Source organism: Diorhabda carinulata, chromosome 1 (genome assembly GCF_026250575.1).
Source record: "Diorhabda carinulata isolate Delta chromosome 1, icDioCari1.1, whole genome shotgun sequence".
NCBI classification, from domain to species: Eukaryota; Metazoa; Arthropoda; class Insecta; order Coleoptera; family Chrysomelidae; genus Diorhabda; species Diorhabda carinulata.
Genome location: NC_079460.1, coordinates 15,566,956 through 15,588,486, shown reverse-complemented (window position 1 = coordinate 15,588,486; position 21,531 = coordinate 15,566,956). Strand labels below are relative to the sequence as shown.

Sequence of the window (21,531 nt, the reverse complement as noted above, 5' to 3'; positions counted from 1 at the left end):
TTTATAATTTTATTTGAGTAAAATCTCTAAGAAATTGTATTTTGATAATTGTTGGCTCGTCCTGTGAGTTTTGCGTAAAACAATCTAAAAAACTATTACTTTTAATATCAAAAAGCTGGTCATCTTTTTCCATTCAATTCTTTATAGTGATATATATTCTTTGAATGTTATATTAATTACCATTACCAGACATCCATGTTTTCGGTACAAATACTCATTCTATGGTGATGATGTAGAACTTTGAAAACGCTTACAAGTCAGTCCTCATCCGTCTTACTCACAAGATTCGGCACCAAGTGACTGCGAAAAGAAAAAATGTGGTGTAAAGGAAATGTATTGACACCATTCCTAACATTCAGAAGGAATAGATTTAATGTTGAGAGGCAATATTTCGTATGAGATTGATTTAAATTAATTCGCCTCCGCCTCATCTAATAATTACTTGAACTGCCCACCCTTTTATGAGTTTTCACTTTCGCAATGGCTTAATAAAATAATTTTTTTGTGCAGTAAAATACTGTTGAATATTTAATTTAGCATTTTAGATATTTCATACAAAAATGCATCAATCATTACTTAATGTTTTCGCTCTGAAATCTTTTATTTGTATTGATGACCTGTCAAATTAACGTTGGACGTTATTTTCACGAACTCAATTTATAGGAGTTTCTCAATATATATGAAGTATTTTTTCAGTTTGAAAATTAGATTAATTTTATGTATATTATACGTATGTGTATTCTACTCGTTTGCAACTAAAAGAAGGTTTTTGCTCGATTGCGCATCCTCAATAAAAGTTATATGTTTCTCAGATCAGCTCATCGAAGCGTATACATTGATATAAGTGAAACAGTATTTCTTATTTTCAATAGCAAACCAAAACATCGAACCAATCACAAAAACAATGAATTGGCTTTCTATTTTATTCTTTCGATACAGGGATTATATGGAGACACAATAGCTCTTTTGGTTCGCAGTGTATATAACGTTCTGAACTATGCATACGTTTTATAGTATCTAGTGATGCATCAAATGGTTTCCGAGATTAAATTCAATCAAACTAAAAGTGTTAACTCTTGTAAAGTTCATATTATTCAAAAACATCTTTTTGGTCACTTCTTTTCAATAAAACTATACATGTATGTCAAATAGGTTTTCATTTCATATTTTAAGGACTTCTTTCATGTTTTCTGGTGTAATTTGCATCTTTTAGACATCCTGGTCATTGACCATTACGGTCCTAATACTGCTAAATTTATTAATACTCTGCAAGCCATTTAATTATGGTTGATTTTGTTGGAGAAGAGTCACTCTTCAATATTTTTCATTAACAGATTATTTTCCGGTAAAAAAGTGATTCTTTATCTGGTAAATTTGAATATTTCAAATGCAACAGTAATACAATTACAGATAGTATCGTAGAATAGTCTTCACAAAATCATGTATTCGGTGAATCAATCGATTTTTTTTTTCAAAGGTTAATAAAGGATTGTTTGATCACCCCCAGCTACCTACGATAGTCGTTATAAATGGAAATCCGATTTCGAATACGAAAAATCGATAAAACAATGACTGAGGTACTTAAATAATCAAGTGCTCCATTTACTTCGTTCTTGATAGTCCCTTTTATTACAAGTGACATATGACATGGGGCAAATTGTACATTACAAACTCTGCTGTTTGATTTTAATGTCAGCCAGAGACGGACTCCATTTTTTTATACATTCCACATCAAGATTATATCATGGTGGTCTTTTTTGAAGAAAACTGAAAAAAGAGCTTTTTATTCTAGTTCATATTTATAGAGTACTGCATTCGATTGGTCCAGCTCTTTTATTTGATGCCCAAGTCGGAAGGAGGTTCGTCATTTTGTGACGTCGGCCGTTTGGTATTTATTGAGATACTGCTTATTGCCATCCGAATAAAAGGTGCCCACAAAAATTCAGATTAATCTATGGCTATGGCCTATGGTTTCCTCAATTTTTCGCACTTTCATTCTAAACCATATTGTATGAGTTTTTTAAATTGTTTTGGGGGTTTAGAAACCTAAACGACGTAGCTTTTGGCTTTTACACAAACTAAGTGACAGGAGTCAAATGACAAATGCCTGTTGACAATAGTATTAAAATGTGGAGAATTTGAAAATTTCTGGACTTGACCATTGTTTGATCAATATTACTAAGGTCTACGCTAAAAAATTTTCAGCTCTTTATAGCTTGTAAAAAAGGAAATATCCCATAAAACCTGTAACACACTCCAATTATTAAAAAAGGTACAAAGTGCTATATCTTTTCAAGATTTTTGAGCTTCAAGCAGAAGCTTCTTGAATATTTCCAACATAATTGACAAGCTACCGAAATGCCATTTTCAAATTTGCTGATGTTAATTCTGGTTTGTAAGAAATCCTGCAATTTTTTTTTAAATTTAAGCCAGTTATTTTTAAACTACATTAGCTAATAAACCAAAGGTACGTGCTTGTTATCCTTAATCGATTTAATCTACAGTAAATGTTTGTCAATCTTCTCGGCTTAATCTCAACAGAGCCGACTCTGATCAGGAGCATTATTGAGCTGGTTTGGTGTTTAGGTACGCGATAAAAATTACGTATTATTGATCGATGGATAACGTCCGTTGATGTCATTATTTCACCGCAAAAACTAATTAATTTTCAAATTTTGTGGTCAATCCATTTATGGTGTTGATATAATAGACATATACTGTTAACGAATAAACTTATGTAATAAACGGTTTAATATTTTGTCATTTAGTAAGTTGAATAAAAGCCTTAATGGAAAGCGTCATTACTATATCATATCGTCCACTAACGACAAATTAATTTTCCTACTGGTTAAGAGTGAAGTTTTAGCCATCAACAAAGACCAAAATGCTATTAACAAAAATAAATGATAAATATGTCAATGATTATAAAATCTCATACCTGTTAGAATATATTACATATTCAAAAAATATATAAAAAGCTCAATCTCTAAACTTTAACGGAAATGAAGTCACCCATAGATTCCTGCATTAAAGTTGAAAAATTTCGCATTTCTTGGTTATACTAAATGTAAAATAATACGAGGGCCGCTATTTAAGTTTTGAGATAAAGTAACATTGATGTGAATATGTCAAATCGTACACAGAACACGTTATCACATTGAATTGAATCGCAAATATTGGTTCAAACACATAGAAAACTGTATTGATTTTAATGGAGAATATTTTTAAAAATAATGAAGCCACATCCAATTATAAATTGTCCAATTTGTTTTTATCTATCTCCAAACGTTAGTAACAACTCTCGTATTTATAGTATAACAAAACAGCAATATATGAAATATAAAATTATCCGGAAAGTTTTGTAAAAACCACTATATATAACCTACAAGACGTCTGCAGTCCTTAAAACAAGCCTATATTTTTTAATATTAGTTGATTTCAGCTTACATTTAAAAATCACTTGTTTGAAAATATATTAATATATAAAAAAGTTCACAAACAATTTTTTTTATAATATCCTTTTTTTACGTATGAATAATGAATAAATTAATGAAAGAAACAACCCAAGAAATAGGATATAGTCACTGGGTCCCAAATTTAAACAGTGGAGGTGAGACTAGATTCTTCATCTGCCGCCTCAGGAAGTGGTATTCGGTCTAAGTTGAAGTATATGTATAATAGGTATTTAGATGAGGTAAACAATTAATAATAATTGGATGCAACCAGCTTTTTAACGACACGAAATTAAAAGTAAAGAAAAAGTTGAAACATCTTAGAATTAATTAAATTGATAAATACAAAATAGAACTATTTCTGAACATGATTCATTAATTTTTATTGCTGTAAACGATAAAAATAAGTTTCAACAAAAAGAAAAGATAGATCTTTATAACATCTCATCTCTTTCCTTGGGGATTTTCTACTAGTAGATTCATATTATTCTTGAAATCTTTGATACTAGAGAAATTCATTATTTCGTAAATCTTTTATAAACAAAACAGCTTTTTTGTTGAGCCATTCTACGAATAGATCAAAAGTATTCAAAAATATACGGGAGAACGTCTAATATCGCACGAATAGTTGCCCCTTGTTCTATTTTGTTGTGAATCTTCAAAAGAAATAAGAAATAGGACTTATCTACGGAAAGCTGGAATTGTTGCATCCCTCAACTGGGTTCCGAGTTGTTGGAGATTATATTAATAAGGTTGAGTCCTTGATTACAGCTAAATTAAACCTGGTAGAACTGTAAAAAAATACATAAAATGAGAAAAAAAAATGGGAATACAGTTGCAAACTACTAAGAAGTAACGAGTAGGTAGAACAGATCTGAATAAAAAAGAATTTATGCTCTTACAAATAAATGCTAAGCTTATATTTTTAAGAACAAAAATCTGTTCTATTCGTTCTGTTCCCCAAATAAATATAAAATACAAATTTACACGAAAATGTTCTTAAAATAATTTTCAAGGAAATACGTTTTACCTTTGTTACGCGTTGTAGATAGAGGACGTTTCAGAATCGACACTGAGATTTTCTTGAACTTTTCGAATTGAGTGGGAGGTCGCATAGCAAATTAATTTCTTCAAAACTTGAACTTGATAATTAAATAGAAGTAACTCCTGAGCGACTATAAGTGAACAACGAAATATGATAAATATTTGAAGAAAACAGTAACGGGCTAATTGGCATGCTAAATCCCCTTTCCACAGAGAAAATATAAATTCGAGGGAGCATCATGGGTCCTGAAATTGTGATCTGGCTATGCAGTTATTCGATCAGGATAACATCACATGAATCCCAGAATATGGGATTGGTGATGGGAACGCTGCACATTACCATAGCTTACTTACAGTTCTGACAAGATTTCATGTAGAGTTGTCATCAATTTAAATAATTTTTTCAATCCGTTTCGTATTGATTACTATCATTAAATAACTTGGTAGATCCCTCCCTACATTGCTTGTTCACCATAAACTTCCACGATTTGATTGTGTCAGATGCTGACACATTCTTTGTCCATTAAAGAATCGAATAACGGTGCGAACCAGCCCTTTCAATCATCCTCCACCGAAATGGAACTTTCACTACCTACCCTTTTTATTTTTATGATTTAATTTGCTTTTGTCTCCCGTTAGATAGAGGCTCCTGAATTTTTAAACATCTTATATATTTTTCATAAAAATGATATATCCTGAATAGGTTAAATTAAAAAAAGTGTCAACATTTGCTTAAATAAGATAAGTTCAATATAAATTGTTATTTTGCGAAATAATCCATTAGATAATGTGTAATATTTTGTAATAGATATAAATTTGAAAATTAATCAGTTTTTATGACTGCACTTAGTTTGACAGATCACGCATTGGATATTAAAACCGACCACGACCTTATTGACATCCATTAATCATTACTGAATAGTGAATAATGTACCTCATTATAATTGAGAGAACGTTTCAAGTTTTTAAACATGATATAATTAATAATTAACTTTTAATGTAACTTAAGGAATGTTTTAATAATTCAATCGCATTAAATTATCAAAGAATTAAAAAACAAACGAAACGAATCATCCATAATATCATGGAATTGATAAAAGTGAGTACTTAACGTTTTAGAAAAGAAACTTCATTGACCACTATAAGTATGATAAATTTGAAAGAGTTGCCAGTATTTTATATTGATAGTTATGTGATTAACAAATGATGTAAATATGACTTAGGTATTCTAAAAAATACGTATATTTAGCAATGAGTTTCCTTAGTATCATCAATATCAACTAATGTAGCATTATGGGTTTTCTGAATATATAGCACTCAATAAATTGAAACCAAGTCGATCACGATGACTCATTGTGAAACATGTCTCAAATTGAGTTTTGCCCTGTTATAAAATTTTTGACTGAACAAAGATGGTGGCTGTTTACTGTAACTTGTGTCCACCATTTCAATAATTGAAAGTTGTTTCGTTGGAGACGAGAATCATTAGAAGATGACCCACGTGCGGGAGGTAACTACTCCAGAAAACATTAAATTAGCGAAAGAAACCGACGCCATTAAACAAAAGAAATTACAGCACAGATCGGCATTTCCAATATGACAGCGCAGTGCAAAAGCAGCGTCGAGTAGAATGTAGTGAGCGATTTTTAAAGCTTAGCCTCGAGAACCAAGGAAGTGTCATCCGATCAATTGTAACCGATTATGAATCTATAATAATTTACTATTATCTAACATTCAAAAGATTCCATGAAGTGGCATCGGAAAGGAGAGCTCGTGAAAGAAAGCAAAGGCTACCAAAAGTACCAAAAAAGTGATGGCTACAATATTTTGGGACTGCGAGGGTATCTTTTTGATCGACTTTAATATAACCAAGAACGCGGCTATTACACTGACTTCCTATGGCAGTTACGTAAAAAAATTATCGAAAGAAGGCGCGGCGAAATCAAACGAGGTATGCGCTTGTTTCATGAGAATGCTCCAGTCACATTGTTTCACTTCACAAGGCTACTGTACACTGTACAGATCTGATCTGGTATCCTTTTGATTGATATCAAATACAAGAAGAAATCAAATCAAAGAATCAAATACAACCACGAACTCAGCAATGATTTTGACTTATTAAGACAGTTGCGTTAACATTATCTAAAAACGGTGCGTCAAAAGCAGGCGAGGTGTGCGCTTGTTTTATGACAACGCTCCACACAGTCCACACTGCTTCGCTTTCCAAGGCTAATGTGGCTTCATAGAGATTGAGCACCCACCATATAAACCAGACTGGACTCGTCCGACTATTTTTTCTCCGTAAAGCTTAAGGCCGAGTTAAGGAGTAAAATATTTAATATCAACGATGAAATTAAGCAGGTAATAAAAATTCAAGGATATCTGTAACGACCTAAACTAACATAACCTTCAATAGGTCTTCACAAATTACGTTGAATTTTACTAGGTTATATCAATACAAATGTCGTTGAAATTTAATAGAATTTGTTTTTCCAAAATCTAAAAGATGTGCTTATATTACATTTGGTTACTTCAATCAGTTTTTTTTTATTCGTATACATTTCTTTTTGAATAATATATTTTGTTTCTGAAAACATGCGTTTTTTGTAGTTATTTTCGTTTGTTAAAACTTTGGCAGATGTATTATCCATAGAAAGATCTCCAAAGAGAACTTAAGAACCTGAACTAACATAACCTTCAATTTGACGGATTCCAATTTAAAAAAAATTAATAGCAACCAAAATCAACGAACTCCACATTTATGTCTTAACGTCATTTTGACGGTTGTTTTTTGCACCAAAGGAATTTAAAATTCATTAAAAATGTATTATTATACGTATATATTAGTGTGAGTACTTTATATATATATATATATATATATATATATATATATATATATATATATATATTTAGTTTACATTTTCTCACTAGATATATTTCGATCGAAAATTCAGTCTCTGATGATAATAGTTATTCTATAATATTTACGATATTTCACTCATAATATTGAAAGTCCTTTTGTGATTTTCCAATATACACTTTTTTTGTGAATATTCCCTAGAACATCTTTTTAAAAATCGTCTTCCTGAGCATAATCAAGTCTCCGGAATCTGAGACGCGTAGATTAAAGAAATTGAATACAATTCTAGAATTTCGAGCATATTTTTGACTCAGGTATGCTCGTGAATCTGAAATGTTGAATATTAGGTTGTGAGTTTTGCTCAAGATTTTTTCTCTCTCTGGTTACTTGGCTGATTTGATAGCAACGAACATTTAAAGGGAGTTTTGGGTTCCCTCACGAGGGAGAACTTCATTCAGAATGTAAATGTTCATTCCACCACCAGGCAATAGCTATTAAAATTTTGTACTACCAACTTACATCTCATTTTTGTTTGGAATTACATAATTTATATAGAAGTATAGATTAATAATATGTTTGGATGAAATTTAAAATTTTCCCATGAGATTTTATTGAGTTCCAAATAAATTAGCGTATTAGTCTGCGATAGTTAGTAATTCTTTTTACCTCTTTTTGGAGAACTGGGTCCGTGATTACGTATTTTGTATTACTAGGCAACACTACTTCACTGGACAAATCATGACCTAGTTATAATGAAGAATCGTTCTGAGGTTTTAATTTGAATGATTTCGTGACAAGTTCAGTATTTAAGATAAGTTTATAAAATTTGAATAACTACTATAATATATAAAGTGAAGAAATATCTATCTATGTCAGAAAACCATTTTGATCTACAGGGTAATGGAAATTGATGATTTTTTCATTAACTCTCGATAAACAATCTCCATGGTTTTTCATGGTTAGCAGCTTTATTCGTTACATGTGAAGTTAATGGTTAAATAATTTATTGACTGAGTTTTGTACTTGACTGTTTGATTCTGAAATTTAGTTGAGGTACGATTTAAATCTATTCGAGAATATCGTTTAATACATCTCTCTATTCATTGAAATTATGATGTGCTAAAATATCATTTAAAGCATAAATGTCGATAAAATTTCTTCCTATATATTACAACGTTATTAATTTCTAGTTTATCCCCTTATAATAAATTACAAAGGGTGTCTCATAAGTAATGTCTTATGTTAACTTGTTAAAAAAATCTCTAATTCTATGAAGAGTACAATTGCTTAACTTTCTTTTAATGATTCTCACTTTGTTTATTAACGACGCAGTACGTTGGTATATTCGTGTATTGTTAGGTCATTATTGGAAAATTTTAAAGCAGCAAATGGAATCTGTGAAATTGAAAAGGAAGACATTGTGAAGATTTGACGCTTGGAGACGTTCGCACTTAGGTCGTCCATCTGCTTGGGATATTGAGATCACAAGGGAAGCAGTAGAAAACCCAACCTACAGCATTCGCCAATTATCGGACTCTCATGGACCTTCAAAAGATACCATTCAGTTGTCGAATAGAGCCACACGAATTAACCAAATTTCAAGCGAAACGTAGAAGACATGAGTAAATAGCTTCTTGCCTTGCCGAAAGGTGATCGTTCTATTAGACGCATTGTTACTCGAGGACGAAGCCTTTTCAGTTAGTTATCCAAGTACTTAGTGTAAAAGGAGAGCAAAGTGCGGAGTCTTAAATATTGGTGTAAGTTTCAATTTTTATAATTGTAGTTATAATAATTGATGGAGCTTCTACTAAGTAAGACCGTCAGTTTCCAAACACTTATAGTAATTTAGGATAGAATAGTTCATTGATCGTGACAATCATCGGATCAAAAAATTTTTCTTAAAAAACAATCGTAACATGCGAGAAAAAATGGATTTATATAAACAACCCGAACATGGAAAACCAGGTGTTAGATGAAGAACTTTTACCTGAACCAGTCGTAAGGAGAGGTCGATTCGAGCGGAGAGTCTTGTTGTGTGTCCCGTAGAATTATAAATGTTTAGTGTACTTCAAATCATTTCAGATGGTCGACCTATCAATGCTGAGGAAAATAGTGAACAGATGATGCGATTGTATGAGGTTTTAACTATCCAAGTTTAGTTAATCGAAAGAGGACTCTGTTACAACATGACAATGCCAAACCACATAAAGTGAATGTTATGCGGAATAAGACCGAAGAACTAGATAGTACCGTCAGATGACTATTCAGATCCATGGCAAAATTGTTGCGTGGGAAAAATTTGAATCCAAACGAGATGTTGAAGATGCGGTGCGACAATTCGTTGCATCCAAGCTGAAAGATTGATTTTATCAAGATCTTACAAAATCATTCTCATATTGTATATTTATTTTGGAATTTTTATTAAATACTATACAAAACTTCACCGTGGTGGAATATTATCGAGCAAAAGAAAATGCACAACAATCAGTTCATATTATATTTTATAGCCTTTCCTTTGAAACTTTTGGTACAGACCTCGAAACCAAATTCTCAAATACGTAGGAATCGTTAAGACTATCTTCCTTGTTGGCATTATTTTTAAATTACTCGAATGGGGAGAGAAATATTATTCCCTACCTGGAAACAATAAATGAGATGTTCAATTTACGTAGAAATCGATCAGAAGAGTCCTGGAGGACAATTTTAAATCTTATTGAAAGCTTTCTTTTGTATAGTATTAATATATCGCATGTGACAGGAACGGAAACGTTTAAGACAATTATTATATAGGTAATATTCTTAAAATTTTATTTTTGTGTGAACATAAACGTCCATTAGTGATATTTTTAAGGGGGAATTAATTGACAATTTACATCTTTTAATTTATCTAAAATTTTGGTACTATCTACAAAAAATAGAATTGTAATACTAGACTTAAAGCTACAGTTGGACAAGACAAAATTAATTAACGTGACTAATGTCTTTGAAGCAGTCAATGGCAACAAAGAACGACACAGAAGACAAGTTAAGTTGGGATGAAAAACTATTGAATTTTTACTTAAATGTAGTCATTACGTACGAATTGGAAAAATGTCTTTCAAGTTATTACATTAACTCCTTTCTCCACATTTTTTTATATCCTATGTCTTCTGTTTTACTGACCAATTAGAAAATACAGATATTTATATTTCATGACAAAATATTTTAATCTTATTTTTGTTAATAAATTCGAAGACTTTTGCAAGTTATGTCTAGAGGCGGTGACTTCAAAGAGTCTTTGTTTTGTCTGCATATTTACAGACAAGTTACCTTCGCAGTGGGGCGATAAGCGGTAACAAAAGCAGAGATCATAAATTAATGGAGAATCACAAAAATGACAATAACAAAGAGTATCTGTTATTTAGGTAACATAAAAATAAAAAGTCTCACCACTTAGTCTAATATCATCATTAAGTGAATGAAATAATAATTTTTTAAATAACTTTGTCGCTTTTTACGCTTGCTCCAATCCAAATACATCATTGTTTATTTTTTCCGACATTTGGTTAGAAGAAGTGAAGGATATAAGAGCTGCGTGGTTAAAATAATTCGTGACAATTGAATTATTTCGCAGACTTAACCTAAAATTCCGTTATATTGTTATCTCAAAATCGTATTTACTTTTAGTTTACTTGTTCTGTTCACTATATTAGAACCAACCTACATGGAATATGCCATTCATAATATACGTACTGCGGTCCATCAATTCTTAATCTAATATAGATAGAAATGTCTTAAATAAAACTGCGATTATTTTTCAATATATTTTCCTTTTATTTCCACACACTTTGCAGAACGTGTGATTAAATCTTCGGCCACTATGACAATATGATGCATCTTTAGAGTCAAAATGTTTCTTAAACCTTTATATTTGCGAACAAAAAATAGTTGGACGGGGCCAGATCAGGTCTATACAGTGTACAGTAGCCTTGGAAAGTGAAGCAATGGGACTGGAGAGTTCTTATAAAACAAGCGCTTACCTCGGTTGATTTCGCCGTGTTTTCTTTCGATAATTTTTTTACGTAACTACCATAGTAAGTCAGTGTAATAGCCGCGTTCATGGTTATATTAAAGTCGATCAAAAAGATACTCTCGCAGTCCCAAAATATTGTAGCCATCATTTTTTTGGTTCTTCTTATGGAATTTCTTTTGGATGTTGGATCGTAAAAAATAACAATGCTGTTATCACCCGTTACAATTGATCGGATTACACTTTCTTGGTCCTCGCGGCAAAGCTCTAAAAATCGCTCATTCTAATCGACGATACTTTTGGACTGTGCTGAGAATTCAAGGCGCTCACTTTGGTTTTAGGCACCTAGCGAAAAAACCAATTTTTAATTGATTTAATTGATTTTTGATTTGTATTGGCGTTAATCCTTTTTTAGTAGAAAATTTAATTTGACACATTTTTCAAAATAAGTCGTTCGAGCTCTATTATAATAAAATGGATCAAAGCAGCAAGCTAAAACTTTGTGTGAAGCTTGTTGAGACTTGTCACTACTGACGTAACAATAGTTCAATCCCATAAAATATGATTCGATAAGCTTGATATCATAGAGAAATATGTACTAGATGAACAGAAATTTCATGTTACTTGGAATAACAGCAATAGAATAAAGATTTTAGCTTACATATGAAACAGGTTGGATTGTAAAATAGTTGTTTTCATCTGGCGAAATGTTACAAATCAAATTTTAGAATCCGAAAGTTGAAGATATGGTACAACTATGACTTGTATAGGTATTTTCATGTCAAAATTAAATTGCAGAAAAAATTTTTATTAATATCATCTAAAAGTTTTAAATATTTAAAATTAATATTAAAAATATATGTTTATTTTTCTTTTATAATGAACATTTCTTTTTTTATATTTGATTTTAATCAATCGAATGTAAACAAATTGTTTCCATTCAACTGACGAAAATGATAGAATGGTGAAATGAAATACCCTGTTACAGTCGTTTCCATAAAATTTTAATATCACATTTACGTTTGCGTTAATAGGAAGTCCAACCCAAATCAAACAATCATACTCGATTAATTATGTTGAAAAGGTTACATTAGTTTATTTTCCGTAGATTTTAATTTTCATTGCTGAAACTAGAAAAAAGTGGATGTGATAGTTCCATTAAAATAATTCTTTCCAATGGATACTTCTAAAAATAATTGACTGTTTATATTGAATGTATAACTAAAATTAGTGAAACTATACTTATCATAATGTTTTGTAAACTCCTTTTGATGTTGCTGTCTCTTAAGATTCACAGCAATTATATTACCACTATTAAAAGATCTTCTCTTAATCATGGTTTATTAACACTCCATGGTAATATAAACTCGCTAAGTCATTATGTCTATTTGACAAACACAGTTTATTTTTAACTTGGGACAGAAAATGAATAGGTGTTGACAATAGCTTTTATAGAATTTCTCTCCCTTTGCACAGGTCCGACTGAAAGCACGGAAGAATGTTGATGCTTGATTTTTACAACAAATTAACTTGTCTAAACTATACTGTAATTTACTCAAACCAGTTTCTAGAATAAACATAATTTTATTAACATGTATAATATAGATGAACATATATGTTTTTTTGTTGATAAACCATTTTAATTTTAGGTCTTTTTTAGCTTTTATCAGTAGAAATTACAGGATTTTATCAGAATAAAGCAATTTTCATTTTATGTTTAACGTTTTATGCCTTCTCTCACTTGTTTTCCTCATCTTATTTTTAGTCACCTTTTTGGTCTACCATCCGTTAGTCTTCAATTTTCCAATTTTTTTATTATAAAATTCAGCTGCCACGTCTATATATTTCCATATAGTCCAGCTCATTTCTCATAGTTTTTTATAGTCTTCTATATTTATTATTATCTATTTTCTTTGGCCCTAAGATTCTTAGCTTTTCGTCTCTAATAATTTTGAATTCTCTTCTTGTATCTTCGTGAGACTCATAGTTTATTCAGCGTAAGCGACCAAGTTCTTTTTACAGCTTTGTTTAAGTTTTTGTTTCTTATAAATCTATTATATTTCCAAATTGTATGATGTTTTTCATCTCTTCTGATCCGTCATTTCTTTCATTTAGATGTTATCTAACTATTTGAAGCTCTTCACTTTTTCCTAACAGTACTGTCGTATTTTTATGTTGATTCCATATATTTTCTTCTTCTTCCTGCTGTGTATAGGCATCATTGCCTGTTTTTCTTCACGTCATTGCCTCTGCTCAGTCACCTGGGAGGTTGTCACTCCATCTTTTCCTAGGTCTTCCAATGCTTCTTTGTCCTGCTGGTGATTTGTCCAGTACCCAGTCATTGATATTATCTATCCCGCATGTTCGTCTTATGTTTTCACTCCTTTCTCTATCCAGTAGTGTTCTTCCCGCTATTCTTCGAACTATTTTCATTTCTGTAGTCTCCAATATCCGTTTCGTTTTAGAGGTCTCAGGTCGGGTCTCTGCTGCATAGGATAATATAGGTCTGATTGCGGTCTTGTAAATGCGGGCTTTTGCTTCAGTTCGAATGTATTTATTTCGCCAGATTGTGTCATTTAGGTATGCTGCTGCTCTTGAGGCTCTTGTAGCTTGGTTTCTTACTTCCGTCTCTACGTCCCCGTGTCCAGATATTTCGATTCCCAGATATTTAAATTTCATTTCCTGGTGTATTATTTTGTTATCCACCACAAGCTTACATCTGATCGGTGTCTTGGAAGTAACCATTGATTTTGTCTTTGCCGCTGATATATATTTTTATTCTTGACATATTATACTTGATGTAGTTTATTTTAGAATTCTTTCATTCCTTATCTGTCCTATTTCGTGTGCATATACCACTAACAGTATAATTGTTTGTGCAAGAGTGCATTTTATTGCAGCCTCTTTTATTGCTCCTCATAGAGCTACATTGAATAGTCCTAGATAGTGCATCTTCCTGTTTCACCTTTTATCTTCCCTGTCAAACCTTCTATAGTTAGTAGTTTCTCTTTTGACTTTTCCACTATCTTCTTTATTAATCTGAAAAGTTTTGCTGGCTCTCTTCTATTTATACTATTGGAAATTTGTTTGAAATCGATAAATAGTATTTGCAGTTGTGTGTCATGTTTGTAGCACATAGTATTAATAATGAAATCAATCCTCTGACTTACTTCATAATAAATAAATTTTATAATGAAATGCTCTTACCAAATATATTTTGTTCATTTTACTCTCATATGTATATTAGTCTCTTATGGGTACCAGTATTTTTCATTGAAAGTCCACTCGTTTATTAAAATTTGTGTCGATTTTATACATAAAATTGAACGTTTCTGGTGAAATTAGAAATAGTTGCGAAATTTGATAAGAGAACCAAACCACATACCACAACATTTCTTTTATAACCTTGAAGTTGATAAAGCTCCATCATTTATAATAAGCCACTATAAGTTGATAACACACCTACGACTTTTATCGAAAACTTATTTTTATTCAGAATCAAAATTTTTCTGTCCGCGTATAATTACATTTCACCTGAATTAATGGAGAAACCATTCATGCAACATTTCTTTGCAAGTAAATGAAATGGATATATTAGCGAGTTATTTTCCTCAAGAAACACACTGTATTAAAGGGAGAGTGGATATTAGCACTTGGCGTACTTTCTTTTCATTTTCATTTCTTTCATTTCCCCCTATTCTAAGGCAATTTATTATTTTTTTACTATTTCTACTAATTTGCATATATTATCTGGTATTTGATCCATTCCGCGTTCAGTAACTTTGGTTTAAGTATAGAATAATAAGCTGCTTTCAAGTCTATAAATAGTGAGTGTAATAGAGGGGACTTATGATCATTATTATTGAGAAAATTTGATCTTCTGTTTATCTATCTTTACGGAATATATTTTGATATATTCCTTATTTTTTGTATGTCATTTTGAGTTCTATTTTTGTTATTGTAGCTACAACTCTATAGAATTAATGCCATTTCTCTATAATTATCCGCCGCACTTCCATGACCTTCAAAATTGATCTAAATCAAATCCTGTAGTTGAGGATATAGGCAAAGAAAAGTTCAAAAGTGATTTTTTCACTTTGATCTAAACACACAGAAGTCTTATTTTCCCATTTCACCTCAATTTTCTTATCTGCATGTTGATTAATCAATTGTAAAAACACACGAATTTGATTTATTTATTTCCTTTCATAGTTTAAGAAATAAATTTAAATAATGGTTAAATATTTTAAATATCAAAATATGACCGACGCCTTGAACTTTTGAGGAAATCAAATACTGATTCAAAGGAGAAAATAATAACTAATAAATAATAAATAATTATTTATCATACGAAATGCGCTTGTAAAAAATGTAAACATATTCTGAATTATTGGTATAAAATACACATTTCCGATTTTGTTTTCACAAATAACTAAAAATATTTTCATTATTCATACATATCTAAACAACAGTATGATTTATTATTTGTATAAATAAAAAAAGAGAGAGTAATGAGAAGCTTTATACTTTACAATGGATTATTTCAAATCTGAAAAACAACTAATGACGTTGATATAATCAATATTTCTGTCAACGTCAATTTGAATATTGAATTTTGAATTCTAAAAATTTGTACCAGCTTTAATAATATCAAAAATCAACGGCAATCTTAATTAATTAATTTCCTAGACGATGAATACATAAGCATTCGAAAACTCGGAAAATATTCGGAAAATATATTGAAGTTAGTCCACTTTGGTGTTTCCTTGCCACGTTCTCAATAAAAACTACTCTTTATATAAATATATATATATATATATATATATATATATATATATATATATATTATATATGTTTTTTTGTTTAATCAAACTGACCAAAAATTCATATAAGTCGACCAATTATCAGCGAACCCTATTCGATCGGTCATACGTGGAATTTTTTATTTTCCTCGCGAATCAGGTGCCAAAATTTCTCTACTAACCATTTAAAAACTGCAGGGCTTTTAAGTAACAAATGCACAAATGATGCTATATTCTCTCTCCTAAATAATGTCTACTCCACCCTAAACAACCATCACTCCACTGCAACAGATGAAAATCAAAAGTTCACGTATTAGTACCTACATATAGCTTATTACTATAAATTAGAAATGTCCTCATCCTTATGTATGTATGGATTTGTGGTCTGGTATCCACTGTGACCCAAATGATCTATTGTGTCCACCTTTCGTGCTGCGATACTGGAGGACCTAGTGTTTATAGCTGATCAATTAATCTCAATTCTTTCAAAATGTCTAGAATGTGGGATGGCTTTAATTGTCAGAGATCTTCGTCTTCTATTTCATACGCTCCCAAGTGTAGTGCTCTGAAATTTCATAGCGTTTCACACTTCGAGAGAATGTGGATAGAGGTTTCATCTTCTGTGCATCAAAACCTGCACAAAGCATTATTTGCTAGGTTTAGCGTATTCAGGTGTTTGTTGACGTGACAGTGCCCCAATAGAACTCTTGAGAGTATTTGTAGATTGTTCTCCCTTAGGTTGATACATTCTACAGGTCTGCTCTGGATATAGTTTTCCAGAAGAGTCTTTGCCTGTCTTAGCTCTTGTAGGTTGTCCCAATAATTGGTTTTGCTCCTATGTACCTTCTTTTCCAGTGATTTTTCCATTATTCTGTAGCTGATACCACAGAAGGGTTCAGATCCCAGGGCTTGTCTGCCGCTGCTTTAGCGAGCTTATCAGCTATTTAATTTCCTTTGGCTCCGGTGTGTCCCGGAATCCAATGTACGGTAATTTTATTTTCCTTACTCATTTCGATACATCCTAAATGATAGTAAGTTTAATAGATTGAATTTTTTCTTAAAACAAATTCCTTAATTGTAAATTTAGAAGTCTTTTTGCATACTCGAAGTATATTAAAATGGAGTTTTCTACTGAATATGGCAATATGGCAACTAAGAAAGCTGTTAAGGAAGTTTCAAATTGTTTCATTACTTAAAACCATTATTAATAAAGACTCTAACGGAAAAAAATCCAATTGCTCTAAGTATTACTCTAGTTAGTTAAAGAAAGAAGAGTTTCATGGCGCCAGGCAGTAGTTATAACCTTAATTAACAGTCTCATTCCTGCTTTAAATAGATTAACCCAGTCTAAGTTATATGAATTCGTCAATGAATATCTTTTTTAAATTAGTTCAGTTTAGAGTTATTAATTACACAGAGTGTCTATGACATCTTTACATAAAGTAAAGATTAGGAAATTTAACAGTTAGGTGTAAAGAAAACAAACATTATTAATATAAAAATATAAAAGAATTCATTGGGATGCGTGAATTCATTCTAAGTTTTGTATTTATAACTTATGGAATGATATGCTTGGTTATAAGCTCCTGTGATGTTTCATGAAGAGAGGCATCTTCGTTCCATGGGATTTGGGGGATGCTCAGGTCCTTTTACTGTTTTCTGCAGGAAGAGCAATAATTGATGGGAGCTTCACAATGATTTACCAACGAAAGAAATACGAATCAGACATGATCCAATGATTATATATATATATATATATATATATATATATATATATATATATATATATATATAAAGAGCAGATTTTAATGGGAACGTGGCAAGGAAACAACAAAGTGGACTAACTTCAATATATTTTCGAGCTTTCGAATACTTATGTATTCATTGTATGGGAAATAATTAATTAAGATTTCCGGTGATTTTTGATATTATTAAAGCTTGTAAAAACTCATAGAATTCAAAATTCAATATTCAAATATTCATTTTTTTAATATCAAATTGAACCAACCAAATATTCATATAAGCTGACCAAGTATCAAAACTGTAACCAGTAACCATCAATAAAAAATGTACTAACGCCGACCAATTAATAAGACTAACTGACCTTTTGTAACCAATTTCTGACCTGATAGTATAATTGGTCTATGGAAATTCCGCACATGAGGTGTTAAGATCGTGGAGCTACTTCGTCAAACCCGTGGTGACAGCTCCTTCATAATTTTTTTGCATTTGGCGAGGAAAGCTCTACTCAAAGTGAAGTAGCTTTACAGAATTGTAAAATATACAAGGTGTAGCTATTAAGTAACGAGAGCAGAAAAAATAGGCATGCGCCAAATGTTGCTGACGATTAGCTGTGTAGTCTAAAGTCTACTCTTTCAAATTTTATGTTTATCGTAACTGTAGATAAACCAGTGTAGCCGTCGCCTTAGTTTGTATTAAATAATTTATTGAAAAATGTATGTCAATGAATGTTTGTCGCGTCCACGTATTTTCAAGTGATTTAAGCGTTTTCAAGATGGTCGACAAGATGTTGAAGATGATTCACGTTCGGGTCCCCTTCCACATCAAACTCGGATAAAAATATCGAAGTACTCGGTAATCTTACCTTATTTGTCGGCTTTTGCACCGTGCAACCTTTTCCTTAAGTCAAATTTGCATTTATAGGACCAATATTTCAGTCTATTGAAGCTGTGAAAGAAATAGGGGTGCGCGTCCTGAAGGAACTGACAGAAAAACAGACCTCGAACAATGGAAGATTCGTATGGAGCGATGTAGGGAAAGAGGAGGGGATATATCTTGAGTGTTTAAATGAATAAATATACATAATATAATAAATAAATATAATAAAATATTTCATATCCCCAGTCTCGTTATTTAATGGCTATACCTCGTATTTTTTGTATCTTTCATTACCTAAGGTATCCAACCCCTCAATTTTCTTGTTAAGATTTCCTTAGTTCCTTCACTATTTAAAAGTGTTGTCATAATACGGAAAGTTTCATATGAATAAAAGTATGAACAAAAATTGCACATATCCTTTCGCATAATCTGAAATTATGTTATTTTCTTGTTACGTTAAGTGAAGCACTAGAAGAAATTGAAGAGCCATCACCAAGCAACTAATTCCTGCTCAAGTTGCTTTATATATAGTGCCTATACATATAATATTGATATCTGCTAATTTATTATCTTCTTATTGATTTGAAATAATCTTTTTGGCTTACAGTTTGCCCAGGATCTTGTGGTTAACTATATTCTAAATAATACTTTTCATGTTTAAATATTTCTTGGTCATCAATGGTTGAAGTTTTCCCACTTTCTCATGTTTTCTGTCATATTTGTGTAAGAATTGAAATGAATATATGAATTGGAGTTTAAGTTGTTCCGTAAAATAATTAAAGCTACACTTTAATCTTATATTTAACATAAATATCCAACATTTTCAATATCAAACTAAGATAGGTGCTCAAAAATATATATAGTCTTAATAAGGCACTTGATACAAAGAGACACAAGCTTCCGCATGCCTTCCTGGTAGAAGGTTTTTGCGGTCCAAAGAAATTAATGTATGAAGGAGGACGATCTGAGCTCTAGAGAGGGTGTTCCAGAGTCGCTAACTACAAATTATTAGCCAACAAATCTCTATATCCCGTACTATTAATGGTAGTCCTACCTTCCAATATTTTGATTGTTCTAGATGACAACAATTATACGTACGTGGTCACAGAATTGCCAACTGTACGAATGCATGTGCGGCTGCCTTCTATCTTATTTCAATAGTTTGTTGAACGAAAAGTGTAAGGAATTTTTGAATTACCATAGTAGTTGTGCTTCTTTCAAATCTCTCAAATAATTATTATTAGACAGTAATATGCATTATACCGCTATTTCACTGGAAAAATATATTTCAATGCCAGTCGGGAGTTGTAGTCCGAAAGATTGGTTTTTTTTTTAATGAAAAATGTCTGATTCAAAATAATACACATTTTTTTCTGAACATCATTTTAACTCATGACTCGCAACTTTTCGTAAGTTATAGAGATATTGTTGAATTCTTCACCTGTTTTTAATAAAATAATTGTAGATAAAGCAGATAATATACGTATATTTAAATGTCTACTGTTTACTTGCTTCGCTTTTTAACCACAAAATTATATACCGCGTCCTGTTTGTACTTCATTTCGTTTATTATCAGTGATATTGTTGAATTTATTGAAGTGACAATAAAAAAATTGATTTAATGAATTAAAAATAATTCTATTTCAACACATACGCACAATTTTTTAAGTGGAAGTTAGATAATAGTCTAAGTGCTAATTCTGAAAGTTCTGTAAAGACACAATTTCACTAAGGCCAGAAGTAGAGTCTTGAGCTTGTTTCTAATAGTAATGATTAGGGGTAAAGGACCCTTATAAAAGGTTATCTACCTGATCCATCAGTTAGCCATCAAACGTCAACTGATATACATCTTCATTGGCAACAATCAAGAATTCTACCTAAAAATGGACACAAGTGTTAAAACAAACTGCTCTATTGTAAAAAGATTTGCGTAGATTTGCATGAAAGAAAACGTGACTTTTGGAGGAGGTTCCTGGATGGTTTGGGCGGGCGATTCAATGGAAGAAAAGTTAAAACTGTCGGTTTAGCGGGGGGAGAATTTTTATGGGATAATGTTGTTCCTTACACCGGTTTCATCGGCGAAAACTTCATCCTAATCCAGATACTGTAGGTATCTACTATAGAAACTAGTAGGTATTTCTGTCATTAATTGTGTATATATGTCTATATATGACTAAAACTACAGTTTGGAGCTTTGTGAAACTTTTTAATCCATTGGGATAAACTCATGATATTAGTACAGGATTAGTTTCTAACATCATTAAGAATTATTTGAAGGTCATATAATGTTGTGAAAATATAATGCAAAAGGTAGATGTACACCTTAATTTTACAAGTAAGATAGTATTTTTCAATGAAACCATGTGTATGTTAAATGTTATAGTTAATCGGCGCAATCCTACATCAATGCGGAAACGTAAAACACAGAAGAAGAAGAACAAGAAGAAGAAGAAGAAGAAGAAGAAGGCAAATTTAACAGACCAAAATTATAGATTTGTTGAGATATCTCATAAATTCTGCAATAAAAAATGTTTTTCTAGTGGTAGTCATTTTAGAATAATGGTGCATCCTGTATACTTTTGATTGAAATACAGATGGCTTAAAGAATTTTATGATAACTTTATCACTTTGTACGCCTAACATAAAATACATAAAATATTAGCGAATTACACTACTTTATGAACTCACTATATTTATCTTCACTACTTCTACTGCACTTTTTTAAAGCAGTTGAAATAAGTAGAG

At 31.3% G+C, this 21,531-nt stretch overlaps 1 protein-coding gene across 1 annotated transcript in view; it reads left to right on the top strand.

Moving 5' to 3' along the window:
- The window catches only part of LOC130901488 (homeobox protein ceh-30), a 97,947-nt gene that overhangs the window by 1,455 nt on the left and 74,961 nt on the right, over positions 1-21,531 (top strand). The gene's annotated exons all lie outside the window — the stretch shown is intronic.